The sequence below is a fragment of the Pipra filicauda genome, unplaced genomic scaffold (assembly GCF_003945595.2).
Source record: "Pipra filicauda isolate LSUMZ 115617 unplaced genomic scaffold, ASM394559v2 scaffold5_size6683894_pilon, whole genome shotgun sequence".
Taxonomy (NCBI): Eukaryota; Metazoa; Chordata; class Aves; order Passeriformes; family Pipridae; genus Pipra; species Pipra filicauda.
Window position 1 is genome coordinate 2,646,481 of NW_024104754.1, and position 17,890 is coordinate 2,664,370.

Sequence of the window (17,890 nt, forward strand, 5' to 3'; positions counted from 1 at the left end):
CTTAGAACAGATTATAAAAATGAAAAAGCATCCTCTGAGAACTTTATGAGCACGTTTCCATATTTGTCACGCATGTCAAAGTATACCTTTAACTGCTTATATAAGGATGTGCAGATCTGAACTTTTAGAGTCAGGAAGTAGAACCAAAATGTCACTGGCTACATCAGCTTTCTTGTACATCTATGCAATCTCTACTGTAATTATTTTCCACTGGAATTCTAAAGAACTGGATATGGCCTGTTAAATTTTTGTCTAAAGTTTAAGTGGTTTGCTTTCACTGAATTTCATCAGAAGGTAATTTGGTTGTGAAGAAAAAAAAAAAGAATTCTAAGCATCTGCATGCTCATTTTAAACTGGAAGTTTAACGTAATTTGAATTTCAATGAAATAAGATGAGAAAGTGTTCAGATTTCAAGTATTTTTAAATTTCTCATGAACGTTTCAGCAGCCTCCAGAACTTGTGTTTCGGTTCACAAGAGCATCTGCTTTTTAAAAATCTGCCAGTTTCCTGCTACTATTGCTATACTGTCAAGTTCCTTTTTATAGTATCTCCTTCTTCAAATCCTAGTGCAGGGAGAAGAGATCTTTCATAATCCTGAATGTCTCATTTCCACACAGGCAATAGATATCATTACAAACTTGATCTGTAAAGAGAGAATTTAAAAATATTTTCCTTCCAAAGCCTGCATTTTTGCCAGAAGGATTGGCAAAGTATAAATACTCTGAATGGTACAGTAAATCTCAGGATGAACTAAATCATTAAATTCCAATGAAATCTGCTTGTAATCAAGCTAGAAATACTTTGAAAAACTGCTTGTCTCATGGTTTTTCAATAATTCTAATTTTGGTTTTGTTTCAAAGCCAGAAGTGCCAAACCTGACAATACATGAAAATGAGCAGTGTTCCAAAAGCCATGGCAGCATTTTGAGAAGATCAGCAAAAATCCTCTGCAGGTTTATTTTGACTTCTGTTCAGCTTTCTCCTAAGTCATTTAACTAATTTCAGTATGTGTGGAAATATACTTCCTTACTTTCTAATTACTTTAGAAACAGAGTTATTACTTTAGAAACAGAGAACATACTAAATTTCATCTCTTATACCTTAGTAATTGCAGGCTTGAAAATGAAGACACTGTTCTAAGCATCTTAATGTTTCTTTCAAGGAGAAAAATTTTTAATTTCTATCACCAAGGTGTGAAAATCGACAGAAAAAAAATTTTGTTCTTTTTGTTATTGTACAATAGGTACACAAGTATGTGTACTGCTAAAAACACAGCACAGAAGAAAACAAAGAAGTCCTTGGAACTAAGCTCCTATGAAAATATAGCACGTGTCTAATGGTAAGAGAGAAATCAGTAGGTAATACCCAGAAAACAGGCAAAGAAAATTACTATATTTCTGAAACTGCATATAAAATTGTAAAGAATGTATAAAATAATGGAAGATGCCTAAATAAGTGCTTAAAACTTATGTCAAACTGCAATAGAAATAAAATATTTCTCTCTAGGCAAAAAAACTGATAATCAATGATACTAATTATTAAGCTATATTAGATTAATGAATTTAATAAATAATATATTTTAGGTAAATTAATAATTTTAAAAAGAATGATTAGAATTAATAAAAGAAGGGAGATTTTCACTACTTACTGTCTGTGATTTTTAAACATATCCTTGTAGTAGGTAATTTCCTCATCAAATATCGTCAGAACAACAGAAAACTTGGGATAAAAGCTAGAACTGGTGGCAAACTTTTCCAGTAGATTACTAAATATCTACAAATTTGCAGAAAATTTATTGAACAATAAAGAATGGCAATTTTATTCTAAAACATTTTATTCTAAACCCTGCATTTTTCCCAGAAGTTATTCTGTTAAAATAGCAGAATAATCTGCTAATTAGTTGCTTTTGTTGTTAGTTTTGCTTGGAAATAAACTAGGAATTGCATTAAGAAATGTACATAGAATCCTGGTTTACAGTTACCTTTATTACCCCTTCATATGCAAGATTACCATTTTGTGTGAATAGTAATGGCATTAAGGAAGAGATTATTAAGAACTGCATGATGGTAACTAACTAGTTTAATAAAGCTATGAAAAATCAAATATAGAAAAACAAAAATAATGGAAAAATCTAGGTAGCTTCAGAAAGATTTAAATTTATATATGTATAAAAATAGATATGAAAATGCTATATTTCTATAATTAATTATTAGAATAAACTTTATCTTTGTTCTATTTGAAAGTGGTTCTGAAAGACAGTTAAGAATGGTGGCTGGAACAGCGATGTGAAAGACCCATATCTTGTGCTACTGGAAATCAGACCAGACAACCAACCCAAAAATACTTTTTAAGAAGGTATGAAGTACTTGGGGGAGGATGGCAAAACCCTCTAACTTGCATTTAATCATTTCCAAAGCACAGGACACTGAAATAGCAATCATCAAATATGAGAAAGCACTCTGAAGCAGAATTGTAAGACAATACTGCAGCCTTGCAAGCAGCATTGGCCAGGAATGGATGCTTCTTTAGATATTATCCTCTGTAGCTCTTAAGCTATAACAATGGGTTAAAAAGCCAGTGTATAGTGAGTTGACCCTGGCTGGACACCAGGTACCCATCAACCTGCTCCAGCACTCCCCTCTGCAACTGGACAGAGGAGAGAAAATATAACAAAGAGTTATCATATAACATGAGTTGAGATAAGGACCAGGAGAGATCACTTACCGATTACTGTCATGAACAAAACAGACTCAAAGTGGGGATATTATTTAAATTTATTACTAACCAAATCAGAGCAGGAGAATGAGAAGTAAAATAAATCTTAAGAACACCTTCCCCTCACCCCTTCCTTTTTCCCAAGTTCTACCTCCTCCCTCCCAGTGGTGCAGGGAGACAAGGAATGGGAGTTATGGTCAGTTCATCACAGGTTGTTCCTGCCACTGCTCAGGGAGAGGAGTTCTTTCCCTGCTTTCCATGGGGTCCCTCCCACAGGAGACAGTCCTTCACGAACTTCTCCAACGTGAGTCCATCCCACAGGCAACAGTTCTTCACAAACTGCTGACGTCGGTCACTTTTTCATGGGGTGCAGTCCTGAAGGCACAGGCTGCTCCTGTGTGGGTCCCCCACAGGGCCACAGGTCCTACCTGCTCCAGCGTAGGCTCCTCTCCCCATGGGTCAGCAGGTCCATGCCAGGACCCTGCTCCACCATGGGCCTTCCACAAGGTCACAGCCTCCTTTGGGCATCCAATTCCTCTGAGGTGGGTCTCTGCACTCCGGTGGTCCTCCACGGGTTGCAGGGGCACAGCTGCCTCACCATGGTCTGCACCATGGGCTGTAGGGGAACCTCAGCTCCAGCATCTGGAGCACCTCCTCCCTCTCCTCCACTGACCTTGGTGTCCACAGATTTGTTCACATGTTCTCACTCTGCTCTTCTCTGGCTGCAATTTTCATCTGCACAATAACTTTTCTTTCTTTTTCCTTCTTAAATACGTTATCATAGAGGTGTTACTGTCATTCCTGATGGGCTTGGCCTTTGCCAGTGGCAGGTCCATCCTGGAGCTGGCCAGACATGGGGGAAGCTTCTGGCAGCTTCTCATAGAAGCCACCCCTGTAGCCCTCCTGCTACCAAAACCTGACCAGACAAACCCAATACACAGTGGTACAAAGCTCCAAGGAAACCATTCTGGCAGAATACAGGAAAACAGCTGTCCTAAAGCACAGGACAGACATCTGTCATAGTTTCTCCACATACCCAAATAATTTCAGAGGTCCTGATGGACTGAGAGAAGAAAAATTCTTTTTCTTCTGATCTGGTTGTACCTTTCAGTTAACAACACTTGGAAAAATATGTGATAGGAGGTATTCCTAGAAATTCTTAACTGTTGTGAACTGTCGTGAATTCTTAACTGTTAAATCTGTCTCAGTTTGTTCATGTCCTAAATAAGTCTTCTTACTACCACAGAATCATGGAATGGCCTGGGTTGGAAGGGGCCTTATGGATCATCTAGTTCCAAGCCCTTGCCATGGGCAGGGACACCTTATGTAAATGTAGTTATAATTATTCCCATGATACTGTGGGAAATGGCACTGAAGCTACCACTTCTTCAGCTATCTACTCTGCAAAAGGCAAATTGCAGATGTCTTGTGGACAAATTCAAGAGATACAACCAAAAAGTTCATAGTGAGATTTTATATAATTTTTCCCAATGACACATTTGCTGTATTTGAATATGTATTACCAGCAGCAGTCTCAGTTTCTGGCAGTTTATGGTTAAATATCCCATAAAAGCTAACTCACTTCTATTCTGAACTCACTACACTCATGCTGACAGCCCAAATTACAGTGTTTTATTATATTGCATCTTTACTGTGTATTTTATTTATCTCTGTTGTACCTTTTAGTACTTGGCATCTATTCAAAACCTTTACCTGTGTTCTCCTGCTGTTCTGGGGGTTTTTGTAGCTTCTTTTGCTTTGTATTCAGAGCATTATCTTTTACTTTCACGTGCAACTTCATTAGTTTAGAAAGCTTATGCAATCTCTCAATGACATCAAATTGTTCATCTGAATTGCTACACAGCTGCAACGATAGCCTGTGTATTAAATCACCAATTATGACCAACTGTAAAATCCTGCTCATAAATATGCTCTTTAAGGCATAAAGCCACTTTAATTTAGCAGTTAAATTTTTAAATAAAATGTCACAGTAAACATGTATGTTACCTATAAGCAATTCATAATTCAACTGGTTTGCATACTGTCCATTTACTGTTTGTTAGAACTTCATGTCTTGATTTTTTGTCTCTTCACTGGTTCTGATAATAGAGCATCCATAAAAATTGGAACTTTTCATGGGGCATCTAAATTTAATCCCTGCTGTAACAGCTACATTGACTTGTTTCTGAATTTCTTTGAAAGATGATTTTTTCCTAGATCTAAAAAAGCTTTAAAATGCTTTCATTTGGCAATACAATCTATTGTGTATCTCTACAGAGTAAAGTACAGTCTTCTAATTTGTTTTTAATTAACTTTGGTTTTCCTCTGGAGTCTGAAATTGTGGCCCAGTCTCACCATAGGCATAAAATAACATGCTTCTTTTCAACAGTTGCATGGATATGAACAGTCAGTGAACTTTGTTTGGTGACATTTAACTTTATCATTCTTCATATCCACTGCAAAATCTTGTCTTTTTTTTAATGTTTCCAAGATATTTTTATCAACAACTCTTTATTTATTGCCTTGTTTCTCTGGAAGACCATTTCTAAGTAGTAGCTTTTGAGGAGAGAGGTTTTCTCCATTTTTCTTTGGCGGACATTTTATAAGGGTCATAAGCACCTGCATCTTGTAAAACTAAAAGGAAAGTTCTGAAACTTTCTAACACAGGTTTGAAAACTTAGTGAATTAGAGAGAACTCAAATCTACAACATTTATGTCAGGGAAAGTCCTATGTTTTACTGTAATACTTTTTATGGGACTAGTGAGTTATTTTGCTGAACATATCTGCTTAATAAAAAAAATCCATGCTGTGAAGAGTTAACTTCTCCCTGCACCAACTACTTTCATCAGCATCACCCTTCTTCAGCAGAGAGACTACATGCTTCCCATGTTCCTCAGCCAGTCATATCCTATCAGCTGTCTGCTTTCTTCCTCTGCCATAGTACAGTGTCCACTTTTTCCCATGTTTTCTGTTTTTCTCACACAGTTCTTCCTTTGTTCTGTCTCTTCTCTATTACACATGATATGGTTGTATGATAATACAAACTCCTTCTCCTAACTCTTGATTTTATTTTTGTATGTTGTACTTGTTGGGATGCATTTGTACAGCACTGAAAGTAAACCCAAGTTGTTCCTCACAGCAATTATACCTGATGGCTTTCTTTCCGTTTTCCCTCAGCTTCTCAAGAAATTGTGTTTGCTGAAGCCCTGAAAATTCTCCTTTAGTCCTGCATAACTCAATGTTTTCAATCATCTCTTTTCCACCCTTCTTCTCTTTTCCATCATGTTTTTCATTTTGCTAGATATTTGGCTCATTTACTCATATATTATCTTCTCTGATACTTTGTATTTACCACCACTATTTTGATTGCTATTTTCATTGAAATTCACTGATTTTACATGAGATCAAAGTACACAACTCCCACTGATTTTAGTAACTCCCATTGACTTAAATGTGAGTTTTGTGGCTAACTTCCTGCCAACTCAGAAAATACAGGGTCTAGTGAGTATAATCTGAGTTTAGAATCACTTATTTAGAAAAATAATCTTTTAAAAGCTTTTTCTGGTTCCATGGTCTTGCATTATTATGACTTTTAATAGCTGAGGGACCATTTTCACAGAAATTAGAGTATTTGAGGTCTGCATGTCCAAATTCAGAACAAATTAGGAAAGATTAGTTATTTTCCCCTGAGTTTTGTCCCTGAATTTTGCCCTTGCTTTTATCAACGCAACCTATGGTGGTGTTCTCTCATCTTTTGCAGATGAACACACAACTTGAACAATAAATGAGTCTATGAACAAAAATATGCAAATCTTGTTCTTTGTTTCAGTATTTGGACATATCAACTTCAATTTCCTAAATTCTCTCTTCTAACTCAAGCTACTAATGATGCTAAGACAATTATCTAACTCTATCAGACTGCCTATTGCTCATCTAGCAGAAACTCCTACTTTTACTAGAATGTCATATTATTTATCTAATTTTTCATATATAATTTCTTTTTTCTTTGGCAGTATTTCTGTGTCTTAAGTAGTAGCCAGGTGTCTACAGCTATAAGACAAGGAAGCTTTGTCTGAAAAAGTAATGTATTCTTATAGACTGTCTGATATAACTAAGAAGAACAGCTGAGCTTTTAGTCTTATAACACCTTCATCTATAACTTAAACTTGTGTTCTTTGCAGCAAGACTAAAATCTGCTGTTATTCTTTGGTAATCTAAAGAATATGTCCTTTTTTAACTCCTTCTTCATGTATCTATAAAAGCAGTTTCTCTAAACCTGGAAATTTGTGTACCCATTTTTCATTTCAGACATCAAGCCAATTCTCACATATCTACAATTTGTAGTACAATTGAAGACAACAGGCTTTCATTATTTGTCATATTTGCTTTTAAAGTAAGTCCAGCAGTTTACAAAATACAAAACCAAACATTAGAAATACCTACCCTAAATCAGAATGTGTAAGTCTTTATTAAAGGCCAGACTGTGATTATCCTTTCTGTAATTTCAAGGGGAAAAATAATGGAAGGATTTTATATTATAATTTACTGGCAGCCAACTGCTGCTGTGGTCCTGAACACTTCCAGTGAAGATTAAGGTGTTAGTAGAGTCCTGAGTCACCTTCTCAGACCAGTAAGGAAGCTGGCCATGGAGAAGAGAATTAAGATTCCAGAAAAGGCCAGGGTACTTTAAAGCAAAAAACTTTTTGCATCTCATATTTCAGAGAGGTAATACATGCAGTATCACTTAGTGTGTGCAAACAACAGGACTACACTCACTGTCTACTGCTGCTTCTTTGTCAAATAATCTATGATTGGAGTCAGGGTCACCGCATGTCCCTGCATATAAAGTGACTTGCAGCCACAATGCCTGGTATGATATACATCTGGTCTTCAAAATACTGCAAGGCTGTATTGTAAACATATTTTCAGTTATTAATGCTAATAACTTGATTTTAGTTTGGGCTAAGGAGATATATCTAATTTGTCCATATTTTTCAGATTTTCTTTCCCTACTTTTTCTTTACTGAGGAGACATCCCTTCCAGGTGGAAGAAAGCTTTATATAAAAGTTGACAGCATTTATCCAGCCATAAAAGTCTTGGGCATTGAAAAAAGAATATTTGCTAAAATTACTGATTTCCCAACATTTTCTGTTTAATTACAAGAAGGGCAAAAGCTACGCATGAACTAAATATAAATAATTTTTTTTAAATTAAGCTCTACAATGCAAAAAATAGGAAAAAAAAAGAATTAATCCCCGAAACCTTTAGCTGTGGAAAACAGGCTAGCCGCAGCATAATTTATTTTCATTCTGCCACCCTTATTTACACTATATCAAATTTTACCTCTGAGTCCTGAAAATTGCTCAAAGCAGCTAAATTTTCATTGTAGGTTTTCCTGGAGCATTTTTCAGGATCACCTCATCAGGTGTCCTACCAACATGAATTACACTAGTTCAAAGTACAATTCTAATACAAATTAATCACAGCATGTACTCAAATATTTATCAAAATGTTTCTCAACCTAGTAATTTCAGACTATAGAATTTTGAGATATGAAATAGATTAAATATTTTACCTTAGAAGCAGATTCCAGTCCTTTTGACTCTTGAAAGGCAGGATTTAATGTTGTTACTAAGTGGTGACCATTCATCTGCCAAGTGAATTTCATATAATGAGAGAGCTTTCTGCATTACAAATGTATGGAAAGTTCTATCTCAGAATTCAATTACAAGTATCAATACTTGCTATTCAGAGCAACAGCTCCAAAATAAAGCTCTTTAATTTCAGATTATAATTGAAAATGTAACCAAATTATTGTATATTCTGTTGCTTTTGACATCACTGACAAATACAGGAACTAATCCTGTACTTGCTACTCACATTATCACTAATGCAAGTAATCCCATTCAAATTAAGAACGTGTAAACAAAGATTATTCATGTAAGTAAAAATTACAAGATAGGGTGGATAAATCCCCTGAAATTGAATGACACAATCCATTTATTTAGTTTCTTTCTATAAGGTGTGTGGTTTCACATGCCCAGTTGAAGCTAAAAGTACAAGTGAGAATACAAAAGCCTAAATAACAGATACTGCACAAAGTGCAGTCAGCAGTGCAGATACCAGTTGTTGAGTTTATGAAAAAAGCAGCTCCCAGGGTCTTCCTGCATTCCTCAGTTCATATTCTCCCACATGCTCATAATCTAGGAGGCTCCTGACTCAAGCAGAGGGTCAACCTTATAAGCTACTACTTAAGCAGGTATAGCCTACTGCCATGACAGTCCTAATAGAGGAAATGTGACAGAAACAAACACTGGCAGGATTATACTTAGAATTTTTCCTCTATTTTCCTGCCTCAGTTTTAGATCTTCAGACCACCACTACTCAGTTACAGTACAGATGACTTACCAAGAAATGGGATTCTAACCAAGATAACAACATCAAAGGAGCACTTGAGTAAGAAAAAGTTTTAAAAGTCATCACCATTCTCATTAAAAAGGGCTGAATAAAAATGTTACGGATAAAACCGGTTAGATTTAGACTACAGTTGTCCAAGCTGCCTGATACCTTCAAATATTAAAATCTTCTCATACACAGCTCCACAACCAGTAATGGACCATTCTAACCACACTTCTGCCACCTAGCCAGGAATATAATGAACACATCTGAGCTGGTGAAAAGAGGATTACACTTCCCAGTGAGCTTTTCATGATTTTGAGTCACCCTGAGCCATCAGTTATGCTTCAATCTGCCTCTGTTTCAGCTGGACTTCTTGCCAGCCCTTACTAACAGTCCAGTGCTATGCAAAATTGTCAGTCCTTCAAATGGCAAGGTAAAGGCAATTAGTTTGTAAGGTTAAAAGCAGTTTTGTGGAGGGACATCCTATTTTTATACAATTTCTTTAATAAGCAAGCCATATCTAGATTGAGCATGTCTTCCGTGCAAGAGTAATAATCACATTTCACCAAAAATTGAATAAGTCTATTGTGTAAATGAAGGACTCCCTAAGCACACATTAACAGGAGAGACCATAGCAATCTATCATCTCAACGATCCCTGAACAACACGATCTGTAAGTAATTTTGATAGAACAGATTGTGACAGCTTCATAGGAATTACTGCAAGTTGCATAGGCAAAAATCTACAGAATGAAAGGAATTGGAATAGGATGTAGGTTGTTCTGTCAATTCACATATGATCAAGTATTGTAAGTGGCCTTGCTAAAATGAGTACTTTTTTCACTAGAATAAAAAGACATAGTGAAAGTACAGGAGTGCCTAAAGTCTCACATATGAGCTAACCATACTGAGAAAATCAAATTAAGATTTTGTTGCTAAGAGAAAATAGAAATAAATAAAAAAGATTTCTTTTCATCTTTCAGAAAAAGCAAAAATAAGCACTGTATTTCTTATCATATATAAAACCAGTATGCATTTATGTACGTTAGCTTGACTGACCCCCCAGTCAACTTACCAGTCCTGCAAGTTAACTGTGTCCGAATGGAAGTCTGGATCTATTTTTTACAAGGAGATGTTATTAATGCATGACAGAGTCTGGTATAGGTGGAAGTAAGTGTGCTGGTATTATTTGGGTTATAAATCTTTTACCCTCACCTCCTTCATTCATCTTTGCATATCATCTTATACAGTGATAGTCACAAGAAATTTGGCAAGTAGGGCAATGCTAGAAAATAATCTTTTTCTTTGGGGAACAATTCTGGTTTTCTCCATTTTATGGAAGTCTCAAACAAGAGACATACAATTAAATACTTCAAATACAGGGAGAGCAGATAGCAAAATACGACTCTCTCCTCTCAACTTCTCTGCAGAAGAACTAAGAAGTTGCTGTCTGCAAATGAGTAGAATTTATCTGTCAGCCCATAGCTATGAAAGAAAAAAAATAATTTAGAATAGTTCAGAAATCCTTCTCCATTTTAGTTTAGCCTTCATGTCAACGCTTCTTTTACTACTACGGACATTAGTGTATCTTGTCAATAGAGAGGTGTTTACATTTTGACAATTTTGCATGGATAAAAAGAAACAACAGAAAGTTAAAAAAGACAAGCTGAAAGGAACAAATGTTAGCATGTCAATTCCCAAATGCCATTTTTTTTTACTTACAATGTGCTGCCTAGATTTTAGCACCTTGATATTAAATAAATACTTCATTTATGTTCCCTCTCCTCTGCTCAGGGACTACTCCGTGTGTAATGAACAAAGGCAATTCAGAGTGATATAGATCATTTCATCAGTACCTCATTGCACTTCACAAAAGCTAATAATGGGCCTTTCTCTCCCTCCTGTAAAGTTCAGTGGGGGCAGAGGTGTCTCGGTTCTCAGCACTGTTGTGAGAGGTCGGAATATGTTTCACAACTGTAACACATTACAGGAGACTTAGCACATGAGAAGCCAAACCAGCAAATCCCAAAACACCTTGATAATGACTGATTTACCTAAATTGTAACACCTCTTTTCCACATTTTTCTGAAACTTTAATGTCTACCAGTGTTATTATTCAGTGACTTCAAACAACTTTTGTGAGTAAAGCACACTAAAAATGAAGAAAGGCATATAACTTAGAAAAATGTGATGAAAATAATAAAACAACACTCTACATTGCATATAACAGTTGCTTCTACAGAAAGAGCTCTATGGAAATGTTACAGCATTTGTATTTACTAACCTGTTGTAATCCACTGGGCTGTGTTTACTTTTCTGTGTTTGCCTTCCAACACCAATGAAACTCTTCTCTCATCACTGAATTTCTTCACTGAACACTTTTCCTCTCTGACTCCCAAGTGCTGTTTTCTCCAGTTGAGATGAGTAGCTGGTGTGAAAAGCTTTAGGGAACAGCAGAAGAGTTTGAGACATCAAAGGTTCTTCTATCCTCTTTCACAAATAAAATGTTTAATTTTGGCTACTTCAGCAGAAGTGCCTTCAGTCACTGTCAGTGGCTTCATTCATGTCTCTTTAACACTGGAAAATAAGTGTGCGTGCTAACAGCTGCAGATTGAGACAACCAAAAAAATAACTACCTGCTTAGTAAACAGTTTAGGCTGGTTACAACATTTTCACTTTAGTAAATGCTATTTGTAAAATAGCATTAATGGTGGCAACCTACTCCTTGTACCTTCTATCATATAAAAACTAGAGCACTCAGTCACGAATTTGCAGGTATTTGAAGTCACACATCTGTCCCCCATTTGCCCTCTTCAGAGAGTGCCTTCTCTCAGAACTTTTCCCCCCACTCTCTCTGAGGTTTCAGGTGGGAAATTTCAAGAATTCATTTGTCATTTACTTCCTTTTTTTCCATTAAGATATCAAAACTCAGAGCTCACTTGTGTAATTCAAGCAGTCCCCAATACATTTACAAAATGTAAATCTTCTTGTAATAAATGCAAAAAGGTAAATGCTACAGAATGCAAACCTGATAATGTAGTGACTTTATCCTGATGAAGAGAGGATCATTTGGCACCAAGTAACAAACTCAGTGCAGACACAAAAGTGAGACCACAGCACTTAGGGTCAGATTCAAGAATTTAAGTCTTCACTGAAACGCCTTCACTGAAAATCCAACTGTGTCTAATTTCAAGATGCGAGTTCTTCTGTTCTCTGCTTCAGGGCAATCAAATGCAATTCAGCTTTGATCCAAACCGCCCATATCGTCACAGCATATATAAGCTCAGGAAAAGGAAGGACTAAAACAGCTGTGAAGCTTTCGTGCTGAAGCATTCTGTCCAGCTCAGAAGAACCTGTGGCTGTTGATATCACTCTACGCAGGGAGAGATAGCTTGACTCACATGCTTATAGTTAAATGTTCTTCTTTCCTGGTAACTTTGAAATCTGTTTCACTGTACTAAAGCTATGTTTTTGAAAACAGACTGTAGCAACAATATGATAATGTGATAATTTTGAGTAATCAAATTTCAACTACTGCAAACAAGTTGTTTTCAAAAGTAGAGTCCTCCTCCCCAAAAACTGCTAATTACAGCCAAAACTTTCTGGCTTTCCTTGTCTCAACTGAATATACATATTGTTTTTCTGACAATTAATGCAGCACGGGCTACACTATGTTCCTAGTCCACTTCTTTTAAAAAAATGTAAGACATAAAATTGTATTTAACTGTGTATAGACATAAATATTAAAGTGGTTACACCATTATATTTCAGAAATTTCATTAAACAGAAAATGCCAGTGTAGAAGCAAAGTCCCACTGGGTAAGAGCTGCCCCCTTTTCTAGGGTTCCAAGGAATTGTTGCCTTTGAAATACAAAACACATTCTTAAAACTGCTTAATGTATACATTTTGCTGGACATTTTTGGTTCCTCCTTCAAGGTCTATTTTGAGTATTTCTGTATAAGCTCATTTCAATTTCTGAAAATACATACAATTATACCCGTAAGTTTGAAATCTTGCACTTCTCTATTTCAAAATGAGATTCCAGTTAATCATATAGCTGTGCAATATCAGCCTGTGATAGTGATGATGCCCCTAAAAAAAAAAAAGAGTAACAATTGTTTTGCTCTACAATGCTTGATGTATAATAATCTGTGAATTAATACCCATTTTGTTCTAGAAGTGCATGAAATACAGAAAAACATATAAGTCTTGACAGACAAACTGACCAGAGATGCATGTGCATTACTATAACATTCAGAGCACATACTTAGTGGTATCACAGTGATCTGTAGTAGAGTAAGTCGAACAAATGAAACAAATTTCTAGAGCAGGAAAGGAGGCAGATGTAGCAATTTTTGGGGTTTTGAGGAGGATGTCTTGTGTAAAAATATCCCATGGATTGGCATCAATCTGCAGGTATTTTTCTACCCTTCTGAAGATTTTTATATTTTTTTTTCCAAATAAATTAAAAATGTCATACCAAAAAACAAGCCGAAAACCAAACTAACCAACCAAACAAAAAACCAAAACCACAAAAAAAGCCAAAGAAGAAACCTTTTTAAGAAAACAAAACAAAAGAAACAAACAAACAAACAAACCAAAACCAGAATGAATACTTAATATCAGATGTTCTGATTTTTTTTTCATTTTGCTTTAGTTTTTTTCCAAACATTTTTGCCAATGTTAAGCAGAAGTTAGGAAAGGTTTGAATTTTTCAAAGATTTTTTTTTATGATAAGTACACAATGAACAGTAAAAAACATCATCCTACTCTTAGAGCTATCTTTTCCTCAACATCATGCAAGATGTAGTAAATATTTACATCCTCATGCTTCACTCTACTCCCCTGTATAATGATATGCTGCCATACCTACACTGTCTTTATCTAAAGTCTGATTCATTAATGATTGTAAGGAACACTGAGAAGCTCACTTAAAAGCATAATATCAGAAACAGCTTTTGCAAGGAGCATCATAAATGAAGTGTCATTATAATAAAATTCAAGTTTTCTATAAGAAAGAATACTATTACATCTATATGCATTTCTTACAGACTAGAAAGAATTATATTGAAAGGTTTTAACCAATAAAAACGTACTGCTATCCACGTTTAAGTACAAAAGAGATCATTCAGTAATGATTCTATTATTAACATCATATATTTGTGAACGGGAAGCCAAGTACAAGAACAGGCTTAAGCTGATCCTTACCAGACACCAGGCACCTGAGGGTTAAAATCTGCACCCCTGCTTTGTTCCTGCTCTCCTATGCCAAGGTGCAACAAAGAGGCCTGGCTCCAGGTGATTCCATGTGCCATATGTGCTGCATTTCCTGCACACGCTAGGAGTTGGGAACAGTGTTTCCAGGTTTACAGCTAGTCTGATTTTTTTGCTTTTTGTCAGTTTAAGCCTGCCCTCTCCTGTTGTTTACACATTTTATTTAATTTGTGCCTTTTATTTTTCCCCCAAATACCAAGGACAATTAAAAGCATATAACAGGCAGGCACAGCAGGGAAAATGGAAGTATTCCCTCAAAGATATACAGCCAAATTCAGCCCTTTGCAGAATCTGCTCACACAAGCATGAAATTTTCACAGATGTCTGGGTAGTGCAAGGGTAGCATGACTGACGTGTTCTGCTGTCTTTGCTATCTGGAATATTTTCGTGGCTCTAGTGTGGGAGGGGCTTCTCTTTCAGAGCATTTCAAAACACAAATCCACATAGCCATTTCCGAAAGGGGAAGACATACACTAACAATGCTGACCCACATGCTGAGCTTTAGCCTCTCTGAGCGGTCCTACTGGCTTTGAAGGAGCCATTCATATGGAAAGGCATAGGCTTAGTTGCATGGCCAGATTTTAGGAGGTATGCCAGCTTTGCTGAGGCACCTCAAACTGATTACCGGGTTCTGAGTTCTACCATGGAGGGGCAACAATGAACACTGGAGGCAGAAACACTGTGGGTCATGCTGCAGCTGTGCTCTAGAGAGTTCCAACAGTGGTGATGCTGGCATGAAAGAAAAAGAACAGGGAAACAAGACCATTCAGACAACAGTTTTGAGGCTATTACTATAGCTGCCATGCAGCACATCTCTACTAGAAGAACACTCTACAAGCCAAAGGTAGTTCCTCGTACATAGACTCTTCATGGAGCAAGCATACTCACCCAGGTTTGCAGAGGCGCTAAGATGGCAATCACTGGCAGTAATTCTCTTTCTTCCTCTTGAAATTTGGAATGATCATGCTCTAAACATTGCCAGGAATGACAGAACAATAAAATAAGTCCAATGCTACAAACTAACCACTTTTCAAATTTATTTGGAAATTAAAAGTCTACAAAAGCAACTAGTATTAGTAAACATTTTGCATTTGTTACAAATACCGTGATCCATATTTCCCCCTCTCCAAATATCTCTCTTCCATAAAAAAAAGACAAAAACATTTTAAAATAAATTACATACATAAGCCTATTTTCCTATTTTTAGCAACCAAGTTATGTGTCTACAAAATCAGGGCTCAGGGTCAACAGTGTTAATAGAAAAAACACTGCTTGCAACAAAACCATATATTCAACATCACAATCCTATTTCCACTTTCTGGTCAGAAAGACTTTTTTCTGACCACATTCATGTAATTAAATAACAGTGAATCTCCTATTAAATATAAGGCCTGATTCTCATCTCACAAGAATTGATGACAAAGTTGCTAGCTGAAGTTTAAAAAAAAAAAAATCACAGTTTATTTATATCTAACATTATAAAATGCTACGTTTGGGGCAGAAGGAGGGGCCGTGTGATTGTTGTTGTTATGTGTTCTTTTTTTCCCACAGGAAAAAGATCAGGCAGCATACATCTGTTTCACAGTAAAACCAAGATATTAATATTATCCAGTAATTCAGCTGCTTCCCAGCCTTTGGGCAAACTTTGGTGAAGAGAGCAATACTTTTTCATACTTGTTAATTCTGCCAGTTTCCTCTTTAGGAATTTACATGAGAATATGTTCATTTTCATGCAAGTTAGAGTCTGGGGTTCTTTTTTCAAATAGTTTACCAGAGTAATAAATATCATCTGGTTGTAAAGCTACACCCTGCACTATGAGTTAGGTGCTGAGTGTCTGCTTAGTAAAGAAAATACAGTAAACTAATATCATAATGGCACAAAATGAAATACAGATACAATTCCAGACAGTTACATTGAATGCTGATCACTGGGGAAAAAAATTAAATCTTTCAGACAGTGTATTAATAACTCACAACAACACTGGAAAAACTGATAAACTTATAAATAAACTAAAAAATAATTGCTTTTTGTACTGAACACATTCACTCCCAAAAGAGAAGAAAGAGCTTTCTTGTTACAAAAAACTACATGAGGGTAGAAAATATACATTCTAGAATTCCAGATGAAACCCAGAAAATTAATATTTTCTATTTCTCCCAGGAGACATTTTTAAATTATCAAGGTAGAGACTCAGTAGGAAGTTATTTAACATATGAGTTTTATCAATTTTATCTGCCTTTGGAGTGAAATTGTTGTCCTTGGCTGCCTTGATTTCAGCCACTCCTGAATCTCCTTATGCCAGTTACCAACCATTCTTTCAGTGTATCAGCACAGGTCAAAAAATGAACACGTGCTTACATTCACTACTCCCACAATTCCAGTTCAGAACAAGCTAAGCAAATGCAACCTTTGTACTGCCAGGGCACTGGAAAAGGGCCTTTGTGTAAATCAAATGCAAGTCTTCAAGTTATGGCCTAGGGAAGACTTAAATAGTGCCAACACCTTTGAGTTACCCTCCATGTGTATCCTCAAACCACTGACTGAACTCCCAGCGTCTTGTCCCAGCACGCACAGGATTCAGAGTTAACCCTGGAGCTTGCTACCTGAGAAGACAGTTGTTTCAAGCTCCTAGTCAAGAGTTTGGAAGTGACGCTGACACAGCGATAGATCCTGAAAGCCAAAGGTTCAGGCTTTCAGTCGAATGGATGAAAATCACTTCTTGAAACCTGGACTACAGATAACCTAAAACATTTCTCTCTCTTAAAGAAAAAGTGAAGTGTTCGAAGTGTTCTCCCTTAAATGTGAGAGAGAGCATACAATAGCAAAAAAAAAAAAAAAAGCTTGTGAGATATATTCTGGAATAGTCAGTGTTAATTGTTTGACAAGAAATTCTAACACTGCTCAGAGATGATCTACATCGTTCAGAATATAATGTAATATGCTCCTCTTGAAAGAAGTTGTCAGTATCTGATGGGTTTTTATTACAATTGCTCACTATAAAACGCACTATTTAATTATTAGCATGAAAGTGATTCTAGCATAAAGGAAGAAGGGGAAATGAGACCTCTCCACCTTTTCAACAGTTAATGCACTTGTGCACGTAAAAATACAATGCTTTTTCATATGTATTTTTAATGATGCATTGCATTTTCTTAGATCTGTGAGATCTAATTTCTCTGTTGATGTCCTTAGATATGATGTAAAACCTAAAGCAATATATGATGACAGTATATAATTTAAATAAATCTAAAATTCTGAAGATATTGGTCAAGAAGAGATTTGTGATTTTGTGCCCAACTTGACAATCCATTAAATGGCACATGGTGCTCAGCTTCTAAAATATACTATCATTCCTAAGACATTTCATGTTGAGCTTCTAAGATAAGACAATTGTTTCCAAAATGTTGAATTAACACTTCTGCAAGGTTGTGTATAATCTGGAACTTTACGTTTTTTAACCAGACAGCCAGATTTCAAAACATCCATTCTTCAGATATTGT

The 17,890-nt window shown here is 36.1% G+C and overlaps 1 long non-coding RNA gene across 2 annotated transcripts; it reads right to left on the reverse strand.

The window, feature by feature from the left end:
• Positions 1–8,290: 8,290 nt before the first annotated feature.
• LOC113994460 lies at positions 8,291–13,184 on the reverse strand. 2 transcript variants are annotated; one of them, XR_003543084.2, is made up of 3 exons: positions 13,105–13,184; positions 11,399–11,555; positions 8,291–8,366 (listed from the first exon to the last, which is right to left on the reverse strand). It is a non-coding gene; the product is annotated as an uncharacterized LOC113994460 (long non-coding RNA). The 2 variants fall into 2 exon arrangements; XR_003543083.2 differs by lacking the exon at positions 13,105–13,184 and adding an exon at positions 12,143–12,246.
• Between the last annotated feature and the right edge of the window lie 4,706 nt (positions 13,185–17,890).